At 49.4% G+C, this 13,184-nt stretch overlaps 1 protein-coding gene across 1 annotated transcript in view; it reads right to left on the minus strand.

The window, feature by feature from the left end:
• Positions 1–13,184, minus strand: part of LOC145361193 (ankyrin-1-like) — a 343,699-nt gene that overhangs the window by 207,514 nt on the left and 123,001 nt on the right.

Raw genomic sequence — 13,184 nt, forward strand, 5'->3', positions numbered from 1 at the left:
CACTGAGGGAGAATTTAGCACCTAACCAGCACGTCTTTCGGACTGTGGGAGGAAACCGGAGCACCCAGAGGAAACCCACGCAGACACAGGGAGAACGCGCAGACACCACACAGAGTGACCCAAGTCGGGTCCCTGGCGCTGTGAGAGAGCAATGCTAACCACTGTGCCGCCATGCCTTCCCTGAAGGACATTAGTGGACCAGATGGGTTTTGCCGACAATGGTTTCATGGTCATCAGCAGATTCTTAATTCCAGATTTTTTTTTTAAGTTGAATTCAAATCCCACCGTCTGCCGTGGAGGGATTCGAACCCAGGTCCCCAGAACGTTAGCTGAGTTTCTGGGTTCATAGACTCGTGTTAATACCACAAGGCTATTGCCTCTCTGGGTCCAGATAGAATCCCTGCTCAACACTGCTCTCACGCTGAGTGACTGACTCCAAGATGAAAATGCGTGGGCCTTTTGCGAAAACCATTCGAATGGGATTAAAATGAAGGCTGAGCGACATCCAGGAATGGGGCTGGTCTCCGCTCCGCACAACAATGCACCCATTCAAGAGTGACGAGTGATGCGCAAGCCATCAGGCCCCCAGGTAGCGAGGGTGAAGTAGGCCAGACTCCGCTCCAAGGCCACAATTTCCATCTCTCTAAGTGGAGAGACAAACAAAACGGATCCAGCGGTGATTCAAACTAATTGCTCTGAGAGCCAGTGCGCCAGAGGAGAGCAATTGTAATGAGGCTGCCGTGTCACTCCGCATCAATCAGGGCAACGCCAACCTTTCCAAGCAAGCTGCAAACACAATCAAACACCTCAGCAGCCTGCCTCTTCATGGCTTGCCCCCAGCTGGCTGGCTGGCTGGCTGGCTGCAAAAGAAAAAACTACTCTGCAAATCAGTAATTCGAGCATTTCAGATATTCTGGGCACATCCGCTTGGCAGGATTCATTCCCTTCTCACCCAAGCCTTGTTCATCTGGACAATCAACAGGAAGTGTCCAAAGATGTGAAGGTGAGGTGAACTGGCCGTGCTAAATTGCCCCTTATTGTCTAAAGGTGTGCTAATTAGGGGGATTGGCCATGTTCAATTATCACTTAGTGTCCCAAGATATGCAGGTTAGGTGGATTGGTCATGTTAAATTGTCCCTTAGTGTCCAAAGATGTGTGGGTTAAGGGGTTCACAGAGTAAATATGTGGGGTTCCAGGGAGACGGCCTAGCTAAGATGCTAAGAGAGCTAGTGCTGTCACAATGGGCCGAATGACCTCTTTCTGCATTGTAGGGATTCTATGAGACAAGGGCATAATGGGCTGTGCCACTTTTACACAATGGAGTCTCGAAAATACTTAGTGTTGAAGCAGACGAGTGAGATTTATCTCCAGTTCCCAACATTCCCTAACTTAGACCACGAAGGAAGTTTGCTATGTTTCTCTGGCTGAGGGTTTTGCAGCATTGAGTTTAAGATAATCTGATTGTGTTGATATCACATGGAAACACCTGAAGACTTTCCATGTGACAACTTACTTCTGAAGTCTAGTGCTCCACCTGGGCATGCGTGTCCTGTTCTATGTGGGAAAGAATGCATTAGGGTAAAATGGGATAACTGGCTGTAGTGTTAGAATCATAGAAACCCTATACTGCAGGAGGAGGCCATTTGGCCCATTGAGTCTGCACCGACAACAATCCCATCCCAGGCCCGATCCCACACATTTTACCCACTTATCCTCGAACCTACATATCCCAGGACACTATGGGCAATTTAGCATGGCCAGAGTGGGAGGAAACCGGAGCATCCAGAGGAAACCCACGCAGATAAGGGAGCATACGCAGACTCCACACAGACAGTGTTGAAAAGGGAACAGACACATTGAGGTCAGGATTTGAGTTTGAAGCTTTTTTGGGGCTGGGGCCAAGATCGTGGGCTCCATACCCAATGCCTGCTGCTATGCCTGATCGGGAATGCATGGCATTGCTCACTAACACAATGGCTGGAATATTACTGCCCACCTGCCACGGGATCTGGAGCAGGTGAGGGGCAGACTATGGGAAGGTCTGTTGAGGCCAGAAAATCCCACCTATCTTACCCCCGAATCCACCAAGGTTCAAACATTCTTCAAATCTTTGTGACTCACTGGGAAATGACAGATTTTCTGAACTAAGTAAAGATTGGAAGCAGTTTGCAGTCAGAAAACGTGAACCAAACTAGACTTAGCCTCTGGCGTAAGCATGGATTGGGGTGGCACAGTGGTTAGGCACTGCTGCCTCTCAGCGCCAGGGACCCAGGTTCGATTCCCAGCTTGGGTCACTGTCTGTGTGGAGTTTGCACATTCTCCCTGTGTCTGTGTGGGTTTCCTCCCACTCTCCAAAGTTGTGGGGGTGAGGGTGGATTGGCCATGCTAAATTGCCCCTTAATGTCCCAAGATGTGCAGGTTAGATGGATTGGCCATGATAAACTGCCCCTTAGTGTCAGGGGATTAGCTGGATTAAATGCATGGGGTTATGGGGATAGGGCCTGGGTGGGATTGTGGTCGGTGCAGACCCGATGGGCTGAATGGCCTCTTTCTGCACTGTAGGATTCTATGAATTTGCAACACGAGTCAATCACAAAGTTGCACATTTGCTGCTGCCTTCCAGATGGGTAAAGTGTCCCATTTCTAAACATTCACCACATCGCTTCCTGATTACCTCCAAACTCCTCAACACAGGATCGAGTTCCCTCAACAGGATCGGCCGTTTGGTGGATGGGTTCCAGTTTTCTCCGGATCAATAAACACTCTGCAAGACGTAACTCACAGGGAGCACCGTCTGAATTATTGACATTTTACCACAACCTCATCCTTTCCTCGCTTCAACACACTTGGAACTGAATGAGCCACACAACAACCTTGCATTTCCGTAGCACCTTTCAGAACCTCAAAGTGCTTTCCACCCAATTGAGGCATTGTGGGTTAACATACACATCAGCAGCGCGCTCATGACCAGATCACCTGCTCTTGAGGTACGGCCGAGAGGCATTGGCCTCTCATGCACTGTGCACCATATGGACCTGCGACATCCAGCTCAGACAGCAAATGGAGCCTCAGCTAAATATCTCATCCAAACGAAGACAGGTCTAACACGTGTTACGATACAGACTTTCTTCCCCTTTTTGAGACACAGTTCCCCCAAAGGGGAATACCTCACCTTGTAATCTATTCAAAGTGTGTGAGAAGGTGTGACCTGTCCCTCAGTAACATTTAGTGGTTAACTAACAGAAATACCTTACATTCACTTTAACACAAACACTTTATTTAATTAACCAACCGGGAACTTTAACTAAACCAGAAACATTCCGAATAAATAAGATTCCAGTGGAATGTTGTTCAATTAAATACAAAGCCCATTCATTAACCAAAAAAGTAATAGAATTTAGTCACTTTCAGAAAATATACAACCAGGTTTTGTAACTTTCGGAAACTTCTGGAGTTCCTTGGGTGATGTCTCCATCTGTAAGTTCTTTTTGATTTGGTACCTTCAGTTAGATGAAGCATTCTCATAAGAGATATATAAAGCTGGCAGGGTAGAGAGCTGCTCCTTCCCTCTCCAGATTTGAGAGGTGGCAGTTACTATCTCCTAGTTTTTTATTTCCCCCTTGCATCCTCCTTTATACTTGTGCTGACCTACCAATTTTCCTACAATAGGATTTTGCCATCACATTCAAATCTTATAGGTTCTTGGTAGCTGAGTTGTCTTGTCAAGGAGACTGTTTCCCCTTTTTGACACAAACATTTCAGCTTGGACTCTGGATGCACTTTGCATTTTAAGCCTCCAAGCACCAAAACAAAAGCAGCTTTTTAAAAGGAACCATGTAATGCCTTCGTCTCGCTAGCATTTTTACAATTTATTACATCTTTACCAATATCAGATTCCAACTTCACAAACTCAACTTTGCAACACTCCCTCGGTACAGAGTATGTTCAAGCCTCTCATTCAACAGTTCCACCACTCAGCTCCAGCTGACACAAGTACAGCAACGTATTTCTCATGGACAGAGTAAAACCTAACAAGCAACTAGCAACACAAATGTGATGATGACTCACACAAGGAGATATTGGGATAGGTGACCAATAGAGTGGATAGAATCCCTCCAGTGCAGAAGGAGGCCATTTGGCCCATTGATTCTACACCGGTTCTCCAAAAATGCATATTACCCAGATTCACCCCCCCCCCCACCGTCCTATTGCTCTAATCCATGCATTAACCATGACTAACAGACATATCTTTGGACACTCACTAAGAAGCAACTTAGCAATCCACCTAACCTGCACATCTTTGGACACTAAGGGACAATTTATCATGGCCAATCCCCCTAACCTGCACATCTTTGGACACTAAGGGACAATTTAGCACGGCCAATCCCCCTAACCTGCACATCTTTGGACACTAAGGGACAATTTAGCATGGCCAATCCCCCTAACCTGCACATCTTTGGACACTAAGGGACAGTTTAGCATGGCCAATCCACCTAACCTGCACATCTTTGGACACTAAGGGACAATTTAGCATGGCCAATCCCCCTAACCTGCACATCTTTGGACACTAAGGGACAATTTAGCATGGCCAATCCACCTAACCTGCACATCTTTGGACACTAAGGGACAGTTTAGCATAGCCAATCCCCCTAACCTGCACATCTTTGGACACTAAGGGACAATTTAGCATGGCCAATCCACCTAACCTGCACATCTTTGGACACTAAGGGACAGTTTAGCATGGCCAATCCCCCTAACCTGCACATCTTTGGACACTAAGGGACAATTTAGCATGGCCAATCCACCTAACCTGCACATCTTTGGGCTGTGGGAGGAAACCCACACAGACACGGGGACAATGTGCAGACTCCACACAGACAGTGACCCAAGCCAGGAATCGAACCCGGGTCACTGTGAGGCAGCAGCGTTAACCCACTGTGCCGCCCTAAAACCAAAGTGGAGAGTGTGGGCAGTGATTCCACTACCTCCCTCACCACTTCCTCCTCCCCCTGAGCTGAACTCTGTGATACTGGGATGAATGTTCGGGTACCTGTCTGCTCTCCCTACAGTACATTCTTTCTTGGCAATCAGACCTGAATGCAGTATTGGAGTTGTGATTTGACGAGAGCAGTAGTAAGCCTGTTTATTACGTGCTCTGCCTGATTAAGTTGCCTTGTTTAGGCTCCTGTTGTTTGGGACGGTATTTGGTGCTGCTTTGCAGTAACTGGCTGTCCAGCAGCAGGTCCACGTAGACTCCCAAGTCTCTTTCAATTTCGTCTCCAGGTAAATCAGCGCAGCCTTTCTGGAAATGCACTTGCTTTCGATTCTCTGTCTCCTCGAGCCGGAGAACCTGACAGCTGTCTGCAATAAACTCCAGCTGCCCGATTGTCAACATTTCCCCAGCTGCCTCACTGCCCTCCTCTGTGTCCACCCCATTCCCATTGGGGAAATAGGATCACTTTACAGGGTGTCTCCTCACTGTCCTCCTTTTCCACCCTATTCCCATCTGAAAATGGGACCATTCTGTAGAGTGCGTCTCCTTACTGCGGACATAGTTTTAAGGTGCGTGGGCAAAAGTTTAGAGGAGGTGTGCGAGGCAGGTTTATTAATTTTTTTACACAGAGGGCGGTGAATGTCTGGAAGGCGCTGCCCGGGGAGGGGTTGGGAGTGGGTACGATAGCGGCATTTCAGGGGCAACGAGACAAACACATGAATAGGATGGGAATGGAAGGTACGGACTCGGCAAGTGCATTCGGTTTTCGTTTAGACAGGCATCATGATTGGTGCATGCTCGGAGGGCTGAAGGGCCTGTTCCTGTGCTGTATCGTTCTTTGCTTTCCTCTGTGTCCACCCCATTCCCATGGGAAAATGGGATCACTTTGCAGAGTGTCCCGGAGTCTAAGCCAGGGATGTCAATCAGAAACCAAATCGTTTCCAGCACTGCGTCCTGACCTACCTCAGTGAACGTGACCATCCCCGTCCCCTACCCACCATCATCTTAAACCATGACTCAAAGAATGACAGAAAGGCAAAACTGCTGAATTCTGAAACAACTTGCTGGAAAATCTCAGCAGGTCCGACAGCACCTGCGGGGAGAGAACAGAGCCAACACTTCAAGTCTGGATGACCCTTTGACCGAGCTCTGCACTCGAAACGTTGGCTCCATTTTACCCGGGACAAGGAATTGTTGCTTCATTTTGCTCCACGGTTACACCCTAACGTTTACCACTCAACTGTTTACCTCGCACCGAGGCAAAGACTCTGGTCCGACAGGCGTTCCACCCAACTCCACGTTGCTCATGAGCCCACCACAGCGGGCACAGCACAGTCTGTCTGACAAAACCATCGTAAACTCTTGAAGATTGTCAAGGGAATAGATAAGATAGAAGCAGGGAAGTTGTTTCCACTGGCGAACTAGGGGGCATGACCTCAAAATAAGGGGGAGCAGATTTAGGACTGAGTTGAGGAGGAACTTGTTCACACAAAGGGTTGTGAATCTGTGGAACTCCCTGCCCAGTGAAGCAGTTGAGGCTCCCTCATTGAATGTTTTTAAGGCAAGGATAGATAGATTTTTGAACAGTAAAGGAATTAAGGGTTATGGTGAGCGGGCGGGTAAGTGGAGCTGAGTTGATGAAAAGATCAGCCATGATCTTATTGAATGGTGGAGCAGGCTCGAGGGGCTGGATGGTCTACTCCTGCTCCTAGTTCATACGTAACCCAATCATGACCTTTCTGTGCCTGAACTGAGTTTGGTACAGGAGGACGAGAGCTTACTCCCCATCCCAGTCCTGGACTCTAAAAGACCCCCCCCAGCTCAAAGCACCTTTGCCAAGTGAGTAATGGTCAGAATCTTCAGCCCATTTTCCTCAAATGTCACTGGGCATTTTCCAGTGTCCAGGCTGGAGGGCGGGTCCTCCATCCCGAACTCCGGAAGCAGGCCCAGCCTCAACCCTCCAGGAGAAGAGTAAAGGCATCCATTATACTGGACGTTCAGCTGGTCACTGGAGACACTCACCCCATTCAGAACTACAAACTGAGAAGTGGAATGGCTCAAATCTTCCACAGATTGAGAATCACCGGCACAATTCCACTCTGCTCCGACTGTGGTCTGATGGAACTCCACACTTCCAACCCAGACCTCAGCCCTGTCACTCTTCAGGAGCACGGAGACAAGGGTCAGGGGGTCAGTGGGTGAGGGGGCTAAGGGGTGGGGGATTCAATGAATTGGTGGGGGGCGGGGAAAATGAGTGGGCGGAGGGGGGTAGCGGGTGGGGAGTCAGTGGATAGGGGATGAGTGGGCGGAGGGGTGAGCGGGTGAGGGGAGGGGGGGTCAGCGGGTGAGAGGTTGGGTGGTAAGGGGAACATCCTGAGGCTGGAAGATGGATTGTCTCCAGTTTACCGCATCTGGGAGATCCACCCACGGATTCACCACCCCCAACCCTACCCACCGCTGGTGGTGTCGCAGTGTCCAGGCTGGAGGGCGGTTCCTCCATCCCGAACTCCGGAGGTGGCCCCAGCCGAGCCCTGGCATCCTCATACCACACCGTTACCAACCTATCTCACGCTGGCTTCTTTACCCCTCGGTGTCATGGAGAATTGGCCATGGGTAGTGGGGAGATAGGGGAGGGTGGGACACCTTCATCATCAACCCATCAGTGGCTTCCAGCGGTTTTCCCTCGGCGGGAACTGGGGTAAGATCCCACCGTGAACTTTATTTCTGGGCTTCCCGCTGAATTCTACCCCTTCCTTCCAATGCAGCCCCCCCAACTTGAGGAGTCGATGGCCGAGTGGTACTATAGCTAGACTATTAATCCAAAAACTCAATTAATGTTCTGGGGACCCGGGTTCGAATCCCGCCACAGCAGATGGTGGAATTTGAATTCAGGAGAAAAAAAATCTGGGATTAACAATCTACTGATGACCATGAAACCATTGTCGGAAAAACCCATCTGGCTGGCTCCATTTCGGGAAGGAAATCTGCTGTCCTGACCTGGTCTGGCCTACATGTGACTCCAGAGCCCCAGCAACATGGTTGACTCTCAACCACTTCAGATCAGCCATGGTCTTATTGAATGGCGGGGCAGGCTCGAGGGGCTAGGTGGCCTACTCCTGCTCCTATTTCTTATGTTCTTATGTTCAACTGCCCTCGGGCAGTTAGGGATGGGCAATAAATGCTGGCCCAGCCAGCGATGCCCATGTCCCACAAATGAACAAAATAAACTAGAGAGAATTTCTCCCAATGAGACAGAATAAACAGAAAGAAGGGGTGGCTTGTGCTGAAGGAGAACAGTACTTGTGTAGTTGTGAGCTTCCCCTCTAATCCTCTCTCACCGCCAACTGTGAGGATGGCACCTTCACACAGCAGAATGCAGCGAGCTCTCCCTCTCACAATTCATCAGTAATCATCCAATTCTGCATCTTCCACCGAGTTTACTTTTGTTTGCACACAGATTTATTGTCAAGATTGCATTCAGTGCGATGTTGTTAAGCTAATGAGGCCCAAGGGGAAAGGGCTTGATAACCTGTGCAGAAAAGTCTAATCTGCCACAAAATGCTCCAAACATAACAAAGCTCACGGCTCAGTCTAAACACAGCTGCACGCCAGCACGGAAGGAGCCCTGAATCTCTCACATACACACACACACACACACACACACACACGCACAGGTGCAGTGGGGGGGGAAGCTAGGGGCTCAGTCCATGTTTGCACTGTCCTTGTGCAGGGACAGTAAATGCTGGAATAATGCTCCAACTCCCAGTCACTCTCTATTCAAGTTTCTAGGTGTCCAGGTCACCAACAACCTGTCCTGGTCCCCTCCATGCCGACACTGTAAGCCCCACCAACGCCTCTACTTTCTCAGAAGACTAAGGAAATTTGGCATGTCCGCTACGACTCTCACCAACTTTTCCAGATGCACCATAGAGAGCATTCTTTCTGGTTGTATCACAGCTTGGTCTGGGGCTCCTGCTCTGCCCAAGACTGCAAAAAACTACAAAAGGTCGTGAATGTAGCCCAGTCCATCACGCAAACCAGCCTCCCATCCATTGACTCTGTCTACACTTCCCGCTGCCTCGGCAAAGCAGCCAGCATAATTAGGGGTCGCACACACCCCGGACATTCTCTCTTCCACCTTCTTCTGTCGGGGAAAAGATACAAAAGTCCGAGATCACGTACCAACCAACTCAAGAACAGCTTCTTCCCTGCTGCTGTCAGAAGTTTCAATAGCCTTACCTCACACTAAGTTGATCTTTCTCTACACCCTAGCTGTGACTGTAACACTGCATTCTGCACCCTCTCCTTTCCTTCTCTCTGAATGGTATGCTTTGTCTGTGTAGTGCGCAAGAAACAATACTTTTCGCTGTGTACCAATGCATGTGACAATCATAAATCAAACCATACTTTTCATTGTATCCTCCCAGCCGTTTGGGACAGACGCCCGTCCGTATGGGACAGGCTCCATCGCCACCTGTCCCGAGGGTCAGTGCAGTGTGAGTACACATGAAGATGAATGTTGAGGAGGTTGATTGTATTTGCGGGTGAGCTGGTGGTGACACAATGGGCTAAATGATCAGTTTCTGTGCTCCACATCACATTGACTGAAATCAAACTGCTTCATAGACAGGCTATTTACTGAGCGGGGAGTGGGGAGGGGTCACTAATATAAAACAGTTCACCTTGTCTTCACCCTGTTGGTGAAGGAATGGATAGATGGACTTGTCTTTCACAATGAGGGAGTGGAGAATGGGCAATGTTTAGCCCCGTACATGTTCAAACCTGGGGATTAGATTTCTTTCCCTGACCTCTCTCTCTGTGAAATGTTGCTTCTTCTGCAAGCTTTCAATCTATTTAGAATCCAACTGAAATGACCCAGGGTTGACTCTCATTTACCTCTTGGCTGCCTGTGGACGTTGCAGGGTTCAAATCTCTGCTGTAGTTTTCTATATAACAGTCGGTACGCTTCCAAAACAATTGGGTGTGTGTGTGCACGCGCATACTTGTGTGCATGCGCATGTGTTTACATGTGTGTGCACGCGTGCACTCATGTGTTTGTGCGTGCGTGCACATGCCTGTGTACATGCATGTGCTCCTGTATGTGTGCACGCGTGTGCTTCTGCATGTACATATGCGTGTGCAAGTGTGTGCCTGTATGCGTGGGCATGCACGTGTCCGTGTGCACCTATACATGTGCGAATGTATGTATGTTCTGACTTCCAGTGATTGTAGTTACAAGTCAGGCTGGCGATGTCTGAACCTGCTTCTTTGAAGCTCTACCCAGCTGGGCCACACTCCCCCTGCCTTTTCCCCATACCCTGCAGACCTTTCCAATTCCCATCATTGAGTTCTCCTGTTGACCCAGCCTCCAGCACACTCACAGGCACTACAGTCCAGATCCCAACCATTCCCTGCTTCCCCTCCTGTGGCCAATCCCCTGACTGAGGAGCCCTCTGGCTCTCCATCCTTCCACCAGTGGGAAGGATCTCGCCCTCACTACTCTGTCCAGCCCCTCACCCCTCATGATTCTCAACGCCTCCAACAAATCTCCTGTCCGCCTTCCCCTCTCCAAGGGGGACACACACAGCCTCTCCAATCTACCCTCGTCGCCCAAGTCCCTCAGTCCCCATCTCAGAGATCTGGAAAACTTTGGGACGTTTCAGCCTGATCAGAAAGGAGTTGCATTTCCATAGCGCCTGCCACAACCTCAGGTCTCAACAGTCACTGGCCCACCTTCCAATTCCATACAGAATGAGGAGCTGGCGAGGGAGAACATTGAAAGCCAGTTACTTGCGGGAGAGATGGAGAGTCAGAGTATCCCCCCCGGCCCTGCGCACTGGCCCTCACCAGACCTTCAATGTACCCTGGCAGCAGGGATAAAGCTGAGGGGCAGACAGCAGAGTATGACCGGACTGGGGCACTAACCCAGGGACCAGTTTATATTGTCGCTCAGCCGACTGCGGGAGGACCAGTGGGATTCCCTCCCCCCCGTCACTGTTCCGGAAAAACCGGGTTATTGTTGTAATTCGAGATGAGAATCTGCCGTCTGCTCCACGTGCTGCAGCTGCATTTGCACCAGACTTGGGTGGTTGAAAGACAGCAGTAAACTCTCCCCGGAGAAAGCAATGAGTTATCGAACACTGTGCACGCCACGCACTTCACACCCCTACCCCGCCCCTCCCATTCTCAGCGTCTTACCCCTTCACTTTTTAAACTTCTCCTTCGCAACTCTGAAGCCTCGCTGCTTTTGAGTTTTGCCGTCTCCAACAGAGAACTCCAACAGAGTTCTCCACTCTCCATCAACAGGTGCCCAGATCACCAACAACCTGATCCCTCCACCATGCCGACACTATAGTTACAAAAGCCCCACCAGCGCCTCTACTTTCACAGAAGACTAGGGAAATTTGGCGTGTTAGCTACGACTCTCACCAACTTTTACAGATGCACCATTGAAAGCATTCTTTCTGGTTGTATCACAGCCTTGGTATGGGCTCCTGCTCTGCCCAAGGCTGCAAGGAACTACAAAAGGCTGTGTGAACATAGCCCAGTCCATCACACAAACCAGCCTCCCATCCACTGACTCTATCTACACTTCTCGCTGTCTCGGGAAAAGCAGTCAGCATAATTAAGGACCCCACGCACCCCGGACATTCTCTCTTCCACCTTCTTCCATCGGGAAAAAGATACAAAAGTCTGAGGTCACGTACCGACCGACTCAGGAACAGCTTCTTCCCTGCTGCTGTTAGAGTTTTGAATGGGCTCACTTTATATTAAGTTGATCTTTCACTACACCCGAGCTGTCACTGTAACACTACAAAATGCACCCTCTCCTTTCCTTCTCTATGAACGGTATGCTGTTTCTGTATAGCGCACAAGAAACAATACTTTTCATTGTATACCATTACACATGACAATAATAAATCAAATCAAATCATTCAAGATTTTCAGATTCACCCCTATCCGACAGAATATGTTCATACTCACTTTTCTGAAGAGTATGAAAGCCATCTCACCGGCTCACGAACCCTGTGGCAGGGTGTGTGTGTGTGTGTGTGTGAGGGAGAACAGGCACACTCACTGAGACACGATCAAGGCTTTATCAGTGTTCAGACAGCTGAGTGCTGTCCCTATCACCACACACACACACACACACACAGGGCCGTGTTGTGACAGGGAGGCTCCCGTGTGCGTGTAAGGAGTTGCCGGGGGGGGGGCGGTTTATTATCTGTTCCCTCCCTTACGCAGAATCCAGCACAAAACAAAAGCAGCAAAGAGCTGCGAGGAGACTGGTCTACATGTCACCCCAACGGCTGACTCTCAACTGCCCTCCAAGGGGATGGGCAATAAATGCTGGCCCAGCCAGCGATGCCCCTGCCCCACAAATTAATAAAAAGCCTAAAAACACACCAGCTCCAGCACGGACAGCAATGTGGCCTCAGTTTGAGAAGTCAAGGGGAAGAGGGAACAAGAGCAAACTGAACACCAACAAAGAGGCAGCGACACCTAACCGGACAGAAATACAACACGGGGAATAAAGACCCGTCATTCATATCTTGGGATTATTCATTCGTGGGACATGGGTGTTGCTGGCTGGGCCCAGCATTTATTACCCATCCCTAGTTGCCCTTAGAGGGCAGTTGAGAGACAACCACATTGGCTGTGGCTCTGGAGTCACATGTAGGCCAGACCAGGGTAAGGAGGGCAGATTTCCTTCCCGAAAGGAACATTAGTGAACCAGATGGGAATTTCCAACATGGTTTAATCATCATCAGATTCTTACTTCCAGTTTTTTTTTAAATTCAATTCAAATTCCACCCTTGGTGGGGATTCGAACCCAGGGTCCCCAGCACTGTAGCTGAGTTTCTGGATGAATAGTCCAGTGATAATACCACTCAGCCACTGCCTCCCCTATTTGAGGTATGAGAGGATGATTGCTTATTTGATTGTGAGCAACAGTTCATCAGTGTACAGCGTGTTAGCACTAAGGCGTTGCAGAGGAATCTCCTCCATACGAACCAAGTGTCTATCGACATTCAGGACTCTTCACATTCACACAACTGCCCTTATTTCTTTTTGAACCACTGTTTGCTTGCCAATCAAGTCACGATACATTCAGCAGGACCCTTATTGCTGTGTGACTCACTCCCTTCCTCTCCAGCCCATCCACGCATTGGAGCCCCACTGTGTATCT

This window comes from Carcharhinus amblyrhynchos, chromosome 34 (genome assembly GCF_965287045.1).
Source record: "Carcharhinus amblyrhynchos chromosome 34, sCarAmb.v2.hapA, whole genome shotgun sequence".
NCBI lineage: Eukaryota > Metazoa > Chordata > Chondrichthyes > Carcharhiniformes > Carcharhinidae > Carcharhinus > Carcharhinus amblyrhynchos.